This window comes from Schistocerca piceifrons, chromosome 1 (genome assembly GCF_021461385.2).
Source record: "Schistocerca piceifrons isolate TAMUIC-IGC-003096 chromosome 1, iqSchPice1.1, whole genome shotgun sequence".
Classification (NCBI taxonomy): domain Eukaryota; kingdom Metazoa; phylum Arthropoda; class Insecta; order Orthoptera; family Acrididae; genus Schistocerca; species Schistocerca piceifrons.
The window spans coordinates 95,392,295-95,408,396 of NC_060138.1; the positions used below are offsets into that span (position 1 = coordinate 95,392,295).

General features: G+C 47.8%; 2 non-coding genes across 2 annotated transcripts; both read left to right on the top strand.

The window, feature by feature from the left end:
• The first annotated feature begins 561 nt into the window (after positions 1-561).
• On the top strand, positions 562-634 carry Trnar-ccu. Its single transcript has one exon. It is a non-coding gene; the product is annotated as a tRNA-Arg (tRNA).
• Positions 635-13,012: 12,378 nt separating this feature from the next.
• On the top strand, positions 13,013-13,085 carry Trnar-ccu. Its single transcript has one exon. It is a non-coding gene; the product is annotated as a tRNA-Arg (tRNA).
• The last annotated feature ends 3,017 nt before the right edge of the window (positions 13,086-16,102 follow it).

A 16,102-nucleotide genomic window follows, 5' to 3' on the forward strand; every position in this document is an offset into this window, starting at 1 on the left:
ATGGATAAGGCATCGGTCTCCTAAACCGGGGATTGTGGGTTCGAGTCCCACCAGAGGTACACGTTTTACTCACTGGGGAAAAATCACTCTCACCACATACAGCTGTAATAGTTGAGAAAGCTGGCATTTCTGAGTGCTTACAGGTATCACAGGTATGACGTCGACATGAAAATACGCACTTACTGACAACCAGAAACGAAACGACGGCCATTATCAATCGACCTATTAGCTGCGGAAGTGTTTCAAAGCTTGATGGCGCTGTGAAAGGAAACGCTATTTTAAAATTACTTGTTGGTAAACGGTATGACCCATATGAATAGTCACTTACCTGTCTTGTGTGCAGGACTTAGAGTTCAGAAAGGGAATAGCCTAAGACGGCAGGTATAAGAATTGCCTGCAGAAAGTAGGTGCCTGGACTTCGATACGTCTGAGTACGTACAGGCACACAGGAAAGGCTCATGCGACGTCCTGACACTCTGCAGACGTAGAGTAGCGCATCAGGAAGGGTACACTTGGCAAGTGTTGATTTGAGCAAGCGCACCGCCAGTTAAACGGCAGTCAGCCTCTGTGGCCTAATGGATAAGGCATCGGTCTCCTAAACCGGGGATTGTGGGTTCGAGTCCCACCAGAGGTACACGTTTTACTCACTGGGGAAAAATCACTCTCACCACATACAGCTGTAATAGTTGAGAAAGCTGGCATTTCTGAGTGCTTACAGGTATCACAGGTATGACGTCGATATGAAAATACGCACTTACTGACAACCAGAAACGAAACGACGGCCATTATCAATCGACCTATTAGCTGCGGAAGTGTTTCAAAGCTTGATGGCGCTGTGAAAGGAAACGCTATTTTAAAATTACTTGTTGGTAAACGGTATGACCCATATGAATAGTCACTTACCTGTCTTGTGTGCAGGACTTAGAGTTCAGAAAGGGAATAGCCTAAGACGGCAGGTATAAGAATTGCCTGCAGAAAGTAGGTGCCTGGACTTCGATACGTCTGAGTACGTACAGGCACACAGGAAAGGCTCATGCGACGTCCTGACACTCTGCAGACGTAGAGTAGCGCATCAGGAAGGGTACACTTGGCAAGTGTTGATTTGAGCAAGCACACCGCCAGTTAAACGGCAGTCAGCCTCTGTGGCCTAATGGCCAGTTCCGCTTTAGACGCCGTGCAGTGTGGACGTGCCTAGTCTTCCGCTCCGCCGTAGCGTTACGTATAGTGGACTATCGTTTTTGTTTACGTGTTGTGTTGCAACTTCTGTGAGTGTTTCTCCGTCGTTGTTTCGTACCTTGTGTTACTTTCTGTCCTTATTTCAGTGTTTTTTGTGTAGCGGTTTCGACCGCATATTTTGAAAATGTCGTCCCAGGTTATTCCTCGTCAGGCTACAGTTAGTTTTGCTTTTGACAAGTCAACCCGCCATGTGCAACCTAGTTCTCTTGAGATTCATGATTGGTTGGTAGATACCTTTGGTGTTCATTCGGATCAGGTGCACACTGCTTATTTTGATACCGAACTGTATGTTTTCATTGTTAAGTTTATGGACCCACTTCAGGTTGATAAAATTCTTTCTAAATACGGTCATCAAGTTCTCTTTCGGCATCGGGATGATTCTGTAAGTACCGTGCTGCTTTCCAATGCTTCCATTACGTACACCAGTGTTCGTGTTTACAACCTTCCACCGGAGGAGGATAATGTCTATCTTAAGGAGGGTCTACAGAAGTATGGTGATGTAAAGAGCATTCGCCTTGAACGCTGGTCAAGCCAACATCGCCCGCAATGTTACAGTGGTATTCGTTCAGTCGAAATGCACGTTAAGCAGAATATTCCATCTCACCTGCAGATCGGTGGATATCGTGTCCATGTAACATATAGTGGTCAGGTTGGCACCTGTTTTTTGTGCAATGAAAGTGGTCACGTGCGTACCGACTGTCCGCGGAGAGTTTTTGTTTTAAAAAATTCTCTCGAACAGCGTCGCAAGTTAACGGTCGCTGACCTCGTTGCAGGTGGTTCTGCTCTTGGTGTAGCACAGTCCAGTGGTAGTAGCGCCCCGCCACAGGTTTTGCGCACCCCTGACACAGAATTTCCTCCTTTGCGTGCTAAATCTGATGTTGTTCCGTCTGTCCCTCAGGTGGGTGTGCCACTTTTGAATAATAAGAGGCGTCGCCCACACGATGGAAATAGTACGGATGAGGATCTCCCTGAGATGCCCCAGTCCGAGCGACCGGCATCCTCCGAGCCACTGTGTGCTGTAGCTGCTCCCTGCCCTCCTGAGGTAGCGGTTCCGGTGGCGGCTGCTGGCGCCCCTCCGGCCTCCGACGCAGCTTCTCTCGAGTCGGGTCGTCGGTCGGGCCTGTTGGCGCCGTCTTCCGAACCGACTTCGATGTCACAACAAGTGGAGCCGCGACAACTTCCTGCTTCGCTGCCCCATACCTCTGCCAGCGGAGCTGCTCCGCTTCCTTCCAACTCTGCGGCCTCGGACCTTCCTGCTCACGCTTCGCCTCCGTGCAGTCCATGTTTGCCGGAAGCTAGTGCAGGTGTTGACCATTCCGTTTTGTCGGATGTTTCCCCCGCGACCCCGGATCCCGCATGTGGACCGGCGCGGGTGGTGTCGGATACAGAACTTGACCCTCCTACGTCACCGGCGGCTGAAGTTTCCTTGCCCGTCAGCCGACGCAAGTTACGCGTTCAGCCGAACGTTAATGCTGTTCGTAAAAAACCGAAACGTAAGGGATCCGCGGAACGGGGTAGCAGTCCCCCTCCCTCGGATGCCTCCGTCACCCCTGCTATGGACTGTGACGCTGGTGCATCGGTGTAGGTGATTTGTTTTCTCGCTTTTCTCTCTATGGTTCAAGCATACACCTTTCTTACCTTAAATGTTCACCGTATTGAGTCCGACGTTCGCATTGCCTCTTTGAGGCAGTTTATTTACGACGCCTGTGCGGACGTAGTGTTTTTGCAGGAAGTGTTGTTTTCTGATCTCTCTCTACCTGGATTTCAAACTGTTTTTAATGTCGCGCCGGAATATTCAACAGGAACTGCTCTTTTCTTTCGAGAGGGCATTCCTATTACTGACATTGAATTCCTTGACTCTGGCCGTGGGATTGGTTGTCGTCTCTTTGATCTCCGCCTCGTTGTTTTGTATGCCCCCTCTGGTTCGGGTCACACTGTCTCTCGTTCGCGCTTTTATAAAGAAGAGCTTATTTATCTTATGCGCCAGAGTCCTCGGAGTCTCCTGCTCGGAGGCGATTTTAATTGTGTTTTACGCCCTGAAGACCAGTCCCCCAATTTTAATTATTGCCGTGATTTACATGACTTAGTTCGTACGATGCATCTGCGTGATGTTTGGGAACACAAATATCCAACCCTGGTGAAATATACGTTTTTTACCGCGTCCTCATGCAGTAGACTCGACAGATTCTATTTATCTCATTTTTTATGTGATAAAATTCTTTCTGTCGATGTTATTCCTACTAGTTTTTCTGACCATTGTGCTTTTACTGCAACTGTAAATCTTAGTCACCAACCTGCAAAACTTTATCGTTCCCAGTGGATGTTAAATGTTTCCCACCTTGCCGACAGTGCTATGGATGAGGTTATAAGTGGCGTGTGGGAGCGATGTCTTCGCTCTGTCCCGCGGTACCCCTCCTTGCTGGTTTGGTGGACTGCGTTTGCCAAGCCCAAGATTCGTCAGACTTTGATTTTTTACTGTGCTGCAAGGGCGCGTGATTTTAAGAACACGTATGAATATTACTACTCTGTCCTGCGTGAACTATATGACGCGGCGGGTATCTCTCCTCTGCGGATCCATGATGTTCGTCGTATTAAAGCTAAGCTCTTGAGCCTTAAACGACGACAGATGGATGGTCTGCGGGTTAAGTCGAAACCTCACTCTCTTGTTGAAGGTGAACTGACATCCTTGTACCACCTGCTACGGCATCAGACTCGTCGTCGTCGCTCCTTCATCTCTTCTCTTACGGTGGATGATGGACGACAGCTTATTGCACAGGAGGAAATGGTTCGTGCTCTCCATCAGTATTACGCTAGTCTCTATTCTGCCGATGATTCTGGTGAGTCTCTTTCGGATGATGTCCTTGGGGATCTAACTGCGACGATCACGCCTGACGCGAACGGCGAATTTCTCCGGGAGTTCCAGGTAGATGATGTTTTCGATTTTATTGCTCGCTCTCCGTCCAGTAAATCGCCGGGTCCAGACGGCCTGCCTAAAGAATTTTACCTCCGTTTTTGGCCTCTTTTGGGTGGCATTTTTAAGCAGATTTTAAACGAGATTGTCAGGGGGATGGATGTGCCTGCCGATTTTAAAGTAGGGAAAATTGTTTTAATTCCAAAGTCCTCTGGTCGTTTATCTGCTGCCAATCTTCGTCCGCTCACATTGCTGAACTTTGACTACAAAACAGCTGCTAGAGCGCTCAATAGCCGATTATCTTCTCTGCTTCGGGGTGTGATTGGTGCACATCAATGTTGTTTTCATGATCGATCTATTCTGACACCAGTAGCCGAATATCGGGATGTTGTCTCGGTTGCGGCGGTTACAAACGTACATTGTGCCTTTGCCTTCCTTGATTTTTATAAGGCTTTTGATCACGTCAGTCATGTGTTTTTAGATCGTGTTTTAGGTACAATAGGTTTTAACGCTTCATCACGTGGTGTTCTTGGCAATTTGTATAGGGGAATAACAGCTCGGGTGTCAGTCAATGGGCAGCTGACGCCGCCCATTGCTATCCGCCGCGGAGTGCCTCAGGGTAGTCCGCTCTCTATGTCTTTATTCGTATTGTCCCTGGAACCGCTGCTTCGGACTATTGCTCTCAAGCTTCAGGGTATGTCCCTCTCTGGTGGGAAGCTCTCTGTTAAGGCATATGCGGATGATGTCGTTGTTCTCCTCCGTCAACGTGATGATATCCCGTTGTTGAAAGGGGCAGTTGATGCATACTGTCGTGTCTCTGGAGCGCGTCTCAATCAGGGTAAATGTAAGTTCCTTGATATTCGAGGATTTCGCGATGCTGACGTTCCTTGGGCCACTTTTGTCGATCGCCATACGTCCTTGGGGATTATCATTGATCGGTGTCCTCTAAAAATGGCGGCTCTCAATTGGAAATCTGTCACCGAGAAGATACAGGGGGCTCTGATGGTCCATGAGCAGCGTTCTGCTACCATTTTGCAAAAAGTCAGAATTTTAGACACCTACGTTCTATGTAAAGCTTATTATGTTGCTCAGCTGTTCCCACTTCCCCTGATGGTGGCGAAAAGGTTGCGCCAATTGTCTAGCAGGTTTGTATGGAAGGGCCATCTATTCAAGTTACGTTACGAGGTTATGACGAAACCGCGTATCTCCGGAGGCTTGGGCCTCTCTGACATTACTCGCAAGGCGTCTGCTTTGTACGTCCGCCGAACGACTCTAATTGTTACGCAAGAAGTGACTTCAATTACATCCAGGCTATTTACTGTTGTGCGTCCGGCGAGCCTTGCTCCACCTCTCGATGTCGGACGCCTAAATTTTAAGTTGAAACACATTCGGGAATTTTACATTGCGGTGAGTTACCTCGGTGACGTCTTCTTGCGGCGACCGGTGCCAACGACCAAGGGCTTGATTGCCCGCTGGGAGGGGCTGGCCAGTCCCAATCCAATAGAACTGGCGTCTCCATCTGTGTCCTGGAGGAACGTCTGGAAGAACGTTAGTCTGCCGATCCACTCTATGGCCGTGGCGTCCACGTGGTATAGGGTAATAAATAATTTGGTTCCCACCAATGTACGACTGCACCGTATTGGTCTTTCTGACACGGACACCTGTACTCGGTGTGGTCTCCTGGATACCCTTGAACATCGATTCACCTGCTGTGGGCACCTTGCTAATTGGCGTTGGCTCAGGAAACAACTTGCTTTTGTCACTAGGTCTGCTGAAGCCGCTTATACTATTGACATCATCGTCCGGCCCGATTCTTCCTTTTTTCCGCGGACGAAGCTCCATACCGTCATGTGGTTGATTGGCCATTTCGTACATTTTGTCGACAGTTGTCATGAAGAGGATGGACACCTAGCGTTTCGGCAGTACATGCTTACTGCTTACTGGCAGCGCTTGCGATTGCCAGGCCTCCGAGATGATTTTGCCAATATGCTTAGCCTGACATTTGACAGAGAGGGTGTTGGCTAAGGTCACCTGTGTGAGCCATTTTCTTTTATACTGTTTCTGGATTTGCCGCCTATATGTATGTTTCTTCTCTACACCAGGACTGAAGTTTTCGTGTTTTAATCTTTATTTCAGTAAGCAGTCTACATTATTTAGTCATGTTTTAGGATTTTAATTTCAGTACTGAACTTCTTTTGAAGTGGCTGTGTGGTGGATATTCTTTAATATTTTTTTCAATAGATATATTCGTTCGAGTGGTAGAGTGTCTGCAAGTTAAAAAAAAAAAAAAAAAAAAAAAAAAAAGGGGTATGATTCCTGCTTAGGGTGCAGGAGGTCCCGGGTTCAACTCCCGGACGAGCCCTAGCGTTTTGTGCAAACTGATCGCACGTCAGTGGCTGAGTCAGCGCAAAAAGCTCGCCGTCAGTATCAAATGAATTTCTTATTCGATGTGAGCAATTGACACTCTGGTCCGACGCGTGAAGGCGATTACGAAGGTTTCGGGTACAGATGGTAGCGGATGCATGTTAGTAAGTCTTGCTTAAAAAAAAAAAAAAAAAATGGATAAGGCATCGGTCTCCTAAACCGGGGATTGTGGGTTCGAGTCCCACCAGAGGTACACGTTTTACTCACTGGGGAAAAATCACTCTCACCACATACAGCTGTAATAGTTGAGAAAGCTGGCATTTCTGAGTGCTTACAGGTATCACAGGTATGACGTCGATATGAAAATACGCACTTACTGACAACCAGAAACGAAACGACGGCCATTATCAATCGACCTATTAGCTGCGGAAGTGTTTCAAAGCTTGATGGCGCTGTGAAAGGAAACGCTATTTTAAAATTACTTGTTGGTAAACGGTATGACCCATATGAATAGTCACTTACCTGTCTTGTGTGCAGGACTTAGAGTTCAGAAAGGGAATAGCCTAAGACGGCAGGTATAAGAATTGCCTGCAGAAAGTAGGTGCCTGGACTTCGATACGTCTGAGTACGTACAGGCACACAGGAAAGGCTCATGCGACGTCCTGACACTCTGCAGACGTAGAGTAGCGCATCAGGAAGGGTACACTTGGCAAGTGTTGATTTGAGCAAGCACACCGCCAGTTAAACGGCAGTCAGCCTCTGTGGCCTAATGCAGTTCCGCTTTAGACGCCGTGCAGTGTGGACGTGCCTAGTCTTCCGCTCCGCCGTAGCGTTACGTATAGTGGACTATCGTTTTTGTTTACGTGTTGTGTTGCAACTTCTGTGAGTGTTTCTCCGTCGTTGTTTCGTACCTTGTGTTACTTTCTGTCCTTATTTCAGTGTTTTTTGTGTAGCGGTTTCGACCGCATATTTTGAAAATGTCGTCGCAGGTTATTCCTCGTCAGGCTACAGTTAGTTTTGCTTTTGACAAGTCAACCCGCCATGTGCAACCTAGTTCTCTTGAGATTCATGATTGGTTGGTAGATACCTTTGGTGTTCATTCGGATCAGGTGCACACTGCTTATTTTGATACCGAACTGTATGTTTTCTTTGTTAAGTTTATGGACCCACTTCAGGTTGATAAAATTCTTTCTAAATATGGTCATCAAGTTCTCTTTCGGCATCGGGATGATTCTGTAAGTACCGTGCTGCTTTCCAATGCTTCCATCACGTATACCAATGTTCGTGTTTACAACCTTCCACCGGAGGTGGATAATGTCTATCTTAAGGAGGGTCTACAGAAGTATGGTGATGTAAAGAGCATTCGCCTTGAACGCTGGTCAAGCCAACATCGCCTGCAATGTTACAGTGGTATTCGTTCAGTCGAAATGCACGTTAAGCAGAATATTCCATCTCACCTGCAGATCGGTGGATATCGTGTCCATGTAACATATAGTGGTCAGGTGGGCACCTGTTTTTTGTGCAATGAAAGTGGTCACGTGCGTACCGACTGTCCGCGGAGAGTTTTTGTTTTAAAAAATTCTCTCGAACAGCGTCGCAAGTTAACGGTCGCTGACCTCGTTGCAGGTGGTTCTGCTCTTGGTGTAGCACAGTCCAGTGGTAGTAGCGCCCCTCCACAGGTTTTGCGCACCCCTGATACAGAATTTCCTCCTTTGCGTGCTAAATCTGATGTTGTTCCGTCTGTCCCTCAGGTGGGTGTGCCACTTTTGAATAATAAGAGGCGTCGCCCACACGATGGAAATAGTACGGATGAGGATCTCCCTGAGATGCCCCAGTCCGAGCGACCGGCATCCTCCGAGCCACTGTGTACTGTAGCTGCTCCCTGCCCTCCTGAGGTAGCGGTTCCGGTGGCGGCTGCTGGCGCCCCTCCGGCCTCCGACGCAGCTTCTCTCGAGTCGGGTCGTCGGTCGGGCCTGTTGGCGCCGTCTTCCGAACCGACTTCGATGTCACAACAAGTGGAGCCGCGACAACTTCCTGCTTCGCTGCCCCATACCTCTGCCAGCGGAGCTGCTCCGCTTCCTTCCAACTCTGCGGCCTCGGACCTTCCTGCTCACGTTTCGCCTCCGTGCAGTCCATGTTTGCCGGAAGCTAGTGCAGGTGTTGACCATTCCGTTTTGTCGGATGTTTCCCCCGCGACCCCGGATCCCGCATGTGGACCGGCGCGGGTGGTGTCGGATACAGAACTTGACCCTCCTACGTCACCGGCGGCTGAAATTTCCTTGCCCGTCAGCCGACGCAAGTTACGCGTTCAGCCGAACGTTAATGCTGTTCGTAAAAAACCGAAACGTAAGGGATCCGCGGAACGGGGTAGCAGTCCCCCTCCCTCGGATGCCTCTGTCACCCCTGCTATGGACTGTGACGCTGGTGCGTCGGTGTAGGTGATTTGTTTTCTCGCTTTTCTCTCTATGGTTCAAGCATACACCTTTCTTACCTTAAATGTTAACCGTATTGAGTCCGACGTTCGCATTGCCTCTTTGCGGCAGTTTATTTACGACGCCTGTGCGGACGTAGTGTTTTTGCAGGAAGTGTTGTTTTCTGATCTCTCTCTACCTGGATTTCAAACTGTTTTTAATGTCGCGCCGGAATATTCAACAGGAACTGCTCTTTTCTTTCGAGAGGGCATTCCTATTACTGACATTGAATTCCTTGACTCTGGCCGTGGGATTGGTTGTCGTCTTTTTGATCTCCGCCTCGTTGTTTTGTATGCCCCCTCTGGTTCGGGTCACACTGTGGCTCGATCGCGCTTTTATAAAGAAGAGCTTATTTATCTTTTGCGCCAGAGTCCTCGGAGTCTCCTGCTCGGAGGCGATTTTAATTGTGTTTTACGCCCTGCAGACCAGTCCCCCAATTTTAATTATTGCCGTGATTTACATGACTTAGTTCGTACGATGCATCTGCGTGATGTTTGGGAACACAAATATCCAACCCTGGTGAAATATACGTTTTTTACCGCGTCCTCATGCAGTAGACTCGACAGATTCTATTTATCTGATTTTTTATGTGATAAAATTCTTTCTGTCGATGTTATTCCTACTAGTTTTTCTGACCATTGTGCTTTTACTGCAACTGTAAATCTTAGTCGCCAACCTGCAAAACTTTATCGTTCCCAGTGGATGTTAAATGTTTCCCACCTTGCCGACAGTGCTATGGATGATGTTATAAGTGGCGTGTGGGAGCGATGTCTTCGCTCTGTCCCGCGATACCCCTCCTTGCTGGTTTGGTGGACTGCGTTTGCCAAGCCCAAGATTCGTCAGACTTTGATTTTCTACTGTGCTGCTAGGACGCGTGATTTTAAGAACACGTATGAATATTACTACTCTGTCCTGCGTGAACTATATGACTAGGCGGGTACCTCTCCACTGCGGATCCATGATGTTCGTCGTATTAAAGCCAAGCTCTTGAGCCTTAAACGACGACAGATGGATGGTCTGCGAGTTAAGTCGAAACCTCACTCTCTTGTTGAAGGTGAACTGACATCCTTGTACCACCTGCTACGGCATCAGACTCGTCGTCGTCGCTCCTTCATCTCTTCTCTTACGGTGGATGATGGGCGACAGCTTATTGCACAGGAGGAAATGGTTCGTGCTCTTCATCAGTATTACACTAGTCTATATTCTGCCGATGATTCTGGTGAGTCTCTTTCGGATGATGTCTTTGGGGATCTAACTGCGACGATCGCGCCTGACGCGAACGGCGAATTTCTCCGGGAGTTCCAAGTAGATGATGTTTTCGATTTTATTGCTCGCTCTCCGTCCAGTAAATCGCCGGGTCCAGACGGCCTGCCTAAAGAATTTTATCTCCGCTTTTGGCCTCTTTTGGGTGGCATTTTTACGCAGATTTTAAATGAGATTGTCAGGGGGATGGATGTGCCTGCCGATTTTAAAGTAGGGAAAATTGTTTTAATCCCGAAGTCCTCTGGTCGTTTATCTGCTGCCAATCTTCGTCCGCTCACATTGCTGAATTTTGACTATAAGACAGCTGCTAGAGCGCTCAATAGCCGGTTGTCTTCTCTGCTTCGGGGTGTGATTGGTGCACATCAATGTTGTTTTCATGATAGATCTATTCTGACACCAGTAGCCGAATATCGGGATGTTGTCTCGGTTGCGGCGGTTACAAACGTACATTGTGCCTTTGCCTTCCTTGATTTTTATAAGGCTTTTGATCACGTCAGTCATGTGTTTTTAGATCGTGTTTTAGGTACAATAGGTTTTAACGCTTCATCACGTGGTGTTCTTGGCAATTTGTATAGGGGAATAACAGCTCGGGTGTCAGTCAATGGGCAGCTGACGCCGCCCATTGCTATCCGCCGCGGAGTGCCTCAGGGTAGTCCGCTCTCTATGTCTTTATTCGTATTGTCCCTGGAACCGCTGCTTCGGACTATTGCTCTCAAGCTTCAGGGTATGTCCCTCTCTGGTGGGAAGCTCTCTGTTAAGGCATATGCGGATGATGTCGTTGTTCTCCTCCGTCAACGTGATGATATCCCGTTGTTGAAAGGGGCGGTTGATGCATACTGTCGTGTCTCTGGAGCGCGTCTCAATCAGGGTAAATGTAAGTTCCTTGATATTCGAGGATTTCGCGATGCTGACGTCCCTTGGGCCACTTTTGTCGATCGCCATACGTCCTTGGGGATTATCATTGATCGATGTCCTCTAAAAATGGCGGCTCTCAATTGGAAATCTGTCACCGAGAAGATACAGGGGGCTCTGATGGTCCATGAGCAGCGCTCTGCTACCATTTTGCAAAAAGTCAGAATTTTAGACACCTACGTTCTATGTAAAGCTTATTATGTTGCTCAGCTGTTCCCACTTCCCATCATGGTGGCGAAAAGGTTGCGCCAATTGTCTAGCAGGTTTATATGGAAGGGCCATCTATTCAAGTTACGTTACGAGGTAATGACGAAACCGCGTCTCTCCGGAGGCTTGGGCCTCTCTGACATTACTCGCAAGGCGTCTGCTTTGTACGTCCGCCGATCGACTCTAATTGTTACGCAAGAAGTGACTTCAATTACATCCAGGCTTTTTACTGTTGTGCGTCCGGCGAGCCTTGCTCCACCTGTCGATGTCGGACGCCTAAATTTTAAGTTGAAACATATTCGGGAATTTTACATTGCGGTGAGTTACCTCGGTGACGTCTTCTTGCGGCGACCGGTGCCAACGACCAAGGGCTTGATTGCCCGCTGGGAGGGGCTGGCCGGTCCCAATCCAATAGAACTGGCGTCTCCATCTGTGTCCTGGAGGAACGTCTGGAAGAACGTTAGTCTGCCGATCCACTCTATGGCCGTGGCGTCCACGTGGTATAGGGTAATAAATAATTTGGTTCCCACCAATGTACGACTGCACCGTATTGGTCTTTCTGACACGGACACCTGTACTCGGTGTGGTCTCCTGGATACCCTTGAACATCGATTCACCTGCTGTGGGCACCTTGCTAATTGGCGTTGGCTCAGGAAACAACTTGCTTTTGTCACTAGGTCTGCTGAAGCCGCTTATACTATTGACATCATCGTCCGGCCCGATTCTTCCTTTTTTCCGCGGACGAAGCTCCATACCGTCATGTGGCTGATTGGCCATTTCGTACATTTTGTCAACAGTTGTCATGAAGAGGATGGACACCTAGCGTTTCGGCAGTACATGCTTACTGCTTACTGGCAGCGCTTGCGATTGCCAGGCCTCCGAGATGATTTTGCCAATATGCTTAGCCTGACATTTGAAAGAGAGGGTGTTGGCTAAGGTCACCTGTGTGAGCCATTTTCTTTTATACTGTTTCTGGATTTGCCGCCTTTATATATGTTTCTTCTCTACACCAGGACTGAAGTTTTCGTGTTTTAATCTTTATTTCAGTCAGCAGTCTACAAAAAAAAAAAAAAAAAAAAAAAAAAAAATGGATAAGGCATCGGTCTCCTAAACCGGGGATTGTGGGTTCGAGTCCCACCAGAGGTACACGTTTTACTCACTGGGGAAAAATCACTCTCACCACATACAGCTGTAATAGTTGAGAAAGCTGGCATTTCTGAGTGCTTACAGGTATCACAGGTATGACGTCGATATGAAAATACGCACTTACTGACAACCAGAAACGAAACGACGGCCGTTATCAATCGACCTATTAGCTGCGGAAGTGTTTCAAAGCTTGATGGCGCTGTGAAAGGAAACGCTATTTTAAAATTACTTGTTGGTAAACGGTATGACCCATATGAATAGTCACTTACCTGTCTTGTGTGCAGGACTTAGAGTTCAGAAAGGGAATAGCCTAAGACGGCAGGTATAAGAATTGCCTGCAGAAAGTAGGTGCCTGGACTTCGATACGTCTGAGTACGTACAGGCACACAGGAAAGGCTCATGCGACGTCCTGACACTCTGCAGACGTAGAGTAGCGCATCAGGAAGGGTACACTTGGCAAGTGTTGATTTGAGCAAGCGCACCGCCAGTTAAACGGCAGTCAGCCTCTGTGGCCTAATGGATAAGGCGTCGGTCTCCTAAACCGGGGATTGTGTGTTCGAGTCCCACCAGAGGTACACGTTTTACTCACTGGGGAAAAATCACTCTCACCACATACAGCTGTAATAGTTGAGAAAGCTGGCATTTCTGGGTGCTTACAGGTATCACAGGTATGACGTCGACATGAAAATACGCACTTACTGACAACCAGAAACGAAACGACGGCCATTATCAATCGACCTATTAGCTGCGGAAGTGTTTCAAAACTTGATGGCGCTGTGAAAGGAAACGCTATTTTAAAATTACTTGTTGGTAAACGGTATGACCCATATGAATAGTCACTTACCTGTCTTGTGTGCAGGACTTAGAGTTCAGAAAGGGAATAGCCTAAGACGGCAGGTATAAGAATTGCCTGCAGAAAGTAGGTGCCTGGACGTCGATACGTCTGAGTACGTACAGGCACACAGGAAAGGCTCATGCGACGTCCTGACACTCTGCAGACGTAGAGTAGCGCATCAGGAAGGGTACACTTGGCAAGTGTTGATTTGAGCAAGCACACCGCCAGTTATACGGCAGTCAGCCTCTGTGGCCTAATGGATGAGTCGCAATTCCGGCTTGAGCCGTCGTGGAGAGCGGACGTGTTTACGCTGTGCTCCGTCGCTGCTCAGGGCAAGGCAAGTTTGCTGCTGCTTGTGACGCCATATTGTGTTGATTATCTTGTTATTAGTTGATTTTTCGTTCCGTTATCAATACATTCGTTTGTGCTGTCTGGGTGCTCCTGTTGATGTTTGTGTAATGGTGCCAGTTTGAAGATGGCTTTGATTTCTAGAAGAGATACTCTTAAGTTTACTTTTGAACGTGGATGTGTTAAACCGTCTGCCCTGGAATTTCAATATTTTGTGATTGAACAAGTCAAGATTCCTTCCGATGCTATTACTGGAATACATTTGTCGCACCTTGCAACAGTCGGATTTGTTAAATTGAAGGGTTCTGATCTCTGTAGTCGTATCGTTGAAGAAAGTGGTGGTGTTATGAGATTTACACGTTCTGATGGGAGTGTTACCGAAGTTCACGTCTCTTTTGGTGGACTTGGTTTGCGTACGGTGCGGATATTTGAACTTCCTTTCGAAATCCCTTGTGATCATGTGAGCGAGGTTTTACGTGCTTATGGACGTGTCCTTTCTATTCACGAAGAAAAGTGGGGAAATGATTATCCGTTGCCTGTACTGAACGGCGTGAGGCAGGTTCGAATTGATTTGCTGAAGCACATCCCGTCCTTCATCAGTGTATCCGGGTATCGTGCTTTAGTTATTTATGATGGACAGCCGCGAACTTGTTCTATATGTAACTCGACGGAGCACATTCGCGCCGAGTGTTCGCGACGTCGGATCGCGCAGTTACCACCCGGAGATAGCGTCACGCGCTCACCTGGCGTTGTAAATATACCGCTCTCGTATGCGGCTGCGGCTGCCATCGTTCCACCGTCCCCTCCCGTTGCGACAAGTGTCATCCAAGCGACGGGTACCGACCATGTCTCTCAAGCAGTTCCCCTTCACGATTCCACGGTCTCTGACCAGGGCGAACCTGCTTTACCCCGGCTACATAACGAAGTGCCAGTTAACCCAGAGGTTTCGACTGATACTCCCCAGCGTCAAACTGATGCGACGGTGCTCCAGGAGTTGGAATACTCAGCCACTGTCGGAGTTACTCTGCCTCACTCCCCACCGGATGACGGGCAAGATATGGTCTCTTCCCCGCCTAGATCGCGAAAAAACAAGAAGAGGCGGATTGCCCATCCGGCGGCGGCGCACGAGGTCCCAAAAACCAGGGAAAAGTTGCGTCAGATTACGAAGATGGACGATGACCAAAGCTATGATGGACCAGAGGAAAATAAGGATATTTCAGATAGTTCAACGTATAGTCCAGATAGGGAAGATGGTAGAAACCCTGTAACACACAGGTCTAGAGGAGGGATAGAGTGTAAAGAAGGCTTGGCGGCTCCCAATGATGGTCCACCCAGACGGCCATCTCGTGAATGTAGCACGGATCGGTCTTCCCCTAGGTTGGACTGGGCGACGGACAAGGAAGATGACTGTGCACCACGAGCAACGACGGCAGTTGACACGCTGCCGATGATTATTGATAGCATACCAGTTGACGAAAGTCTCCTTGCAGGGCACCCTGGATCGCTGCGCTAAACTGAAATGCCTCATTTGTCCACAGATAATAACAGGACGATTTTGTTGAACGTTACACTGGTTTTTATGTTGGTGTGTCAATTTGTTTTCTCTTCCTAAATGGAACGACGTTTACAGAGAATGTCACAGACTTACAATATAATGACTTTGAATATTAACAGGATTAGGAGTCCACCAAAATTGGCGGCTTTGAAAGATTTCTTGTATAATTCGGATACCGATATTGCTCTCTTGCAGGAGGTAATGGTCAGTGAATTTAATTTCCCGGGGTTTACTGAAATTTTAAATGTTGCTTTCGAAAATGAATGTGGAACGGCTATTTTGGTGAAACATGGTATACCGGCGGAGCCTTTGTGTCTTCTCGAATCCGGTCGCGGAATCTCTTGTAAAATCTTTAATACGACGGTTGTTAATGTCTATGCCCCCTCTGGTAGCAGCTCCCGAGCGGCCAGGACAACTTTTTTCACCGGTGAAATGGTTCACTTATTAAACGACAATTCAGAAAATATCATTATAGCTGGCGACTGGAACTGTGTACTGAAGTCAAAAGATCAAAAACCGAACTTTAACTTCTCTCAAGCACTGAAAGATTGTGTCACAGCCTTACGTCTTACAGACGCATGGGAATTATTTCACCCCACAGCTGTTAAGTTTACGTATATGACGAACTTGGTGGCCAGTAGAATTGACAGAATTTATATATCCGATAGTTTAATGCAGTGTGCATCTTCAATAGACACGATTCCCACCAGTTTTTCTGATCACTGTGGAGTTCGTTGTAGCATACATCTTGCCCGGCAAACGACCTATTGGGGACGCGGTCTTTGGAAATTGAATGTCAGTCTTCTTCACGAAACAGACTTAAATGAATCCATCCAAGTGACCTGGAATATGTG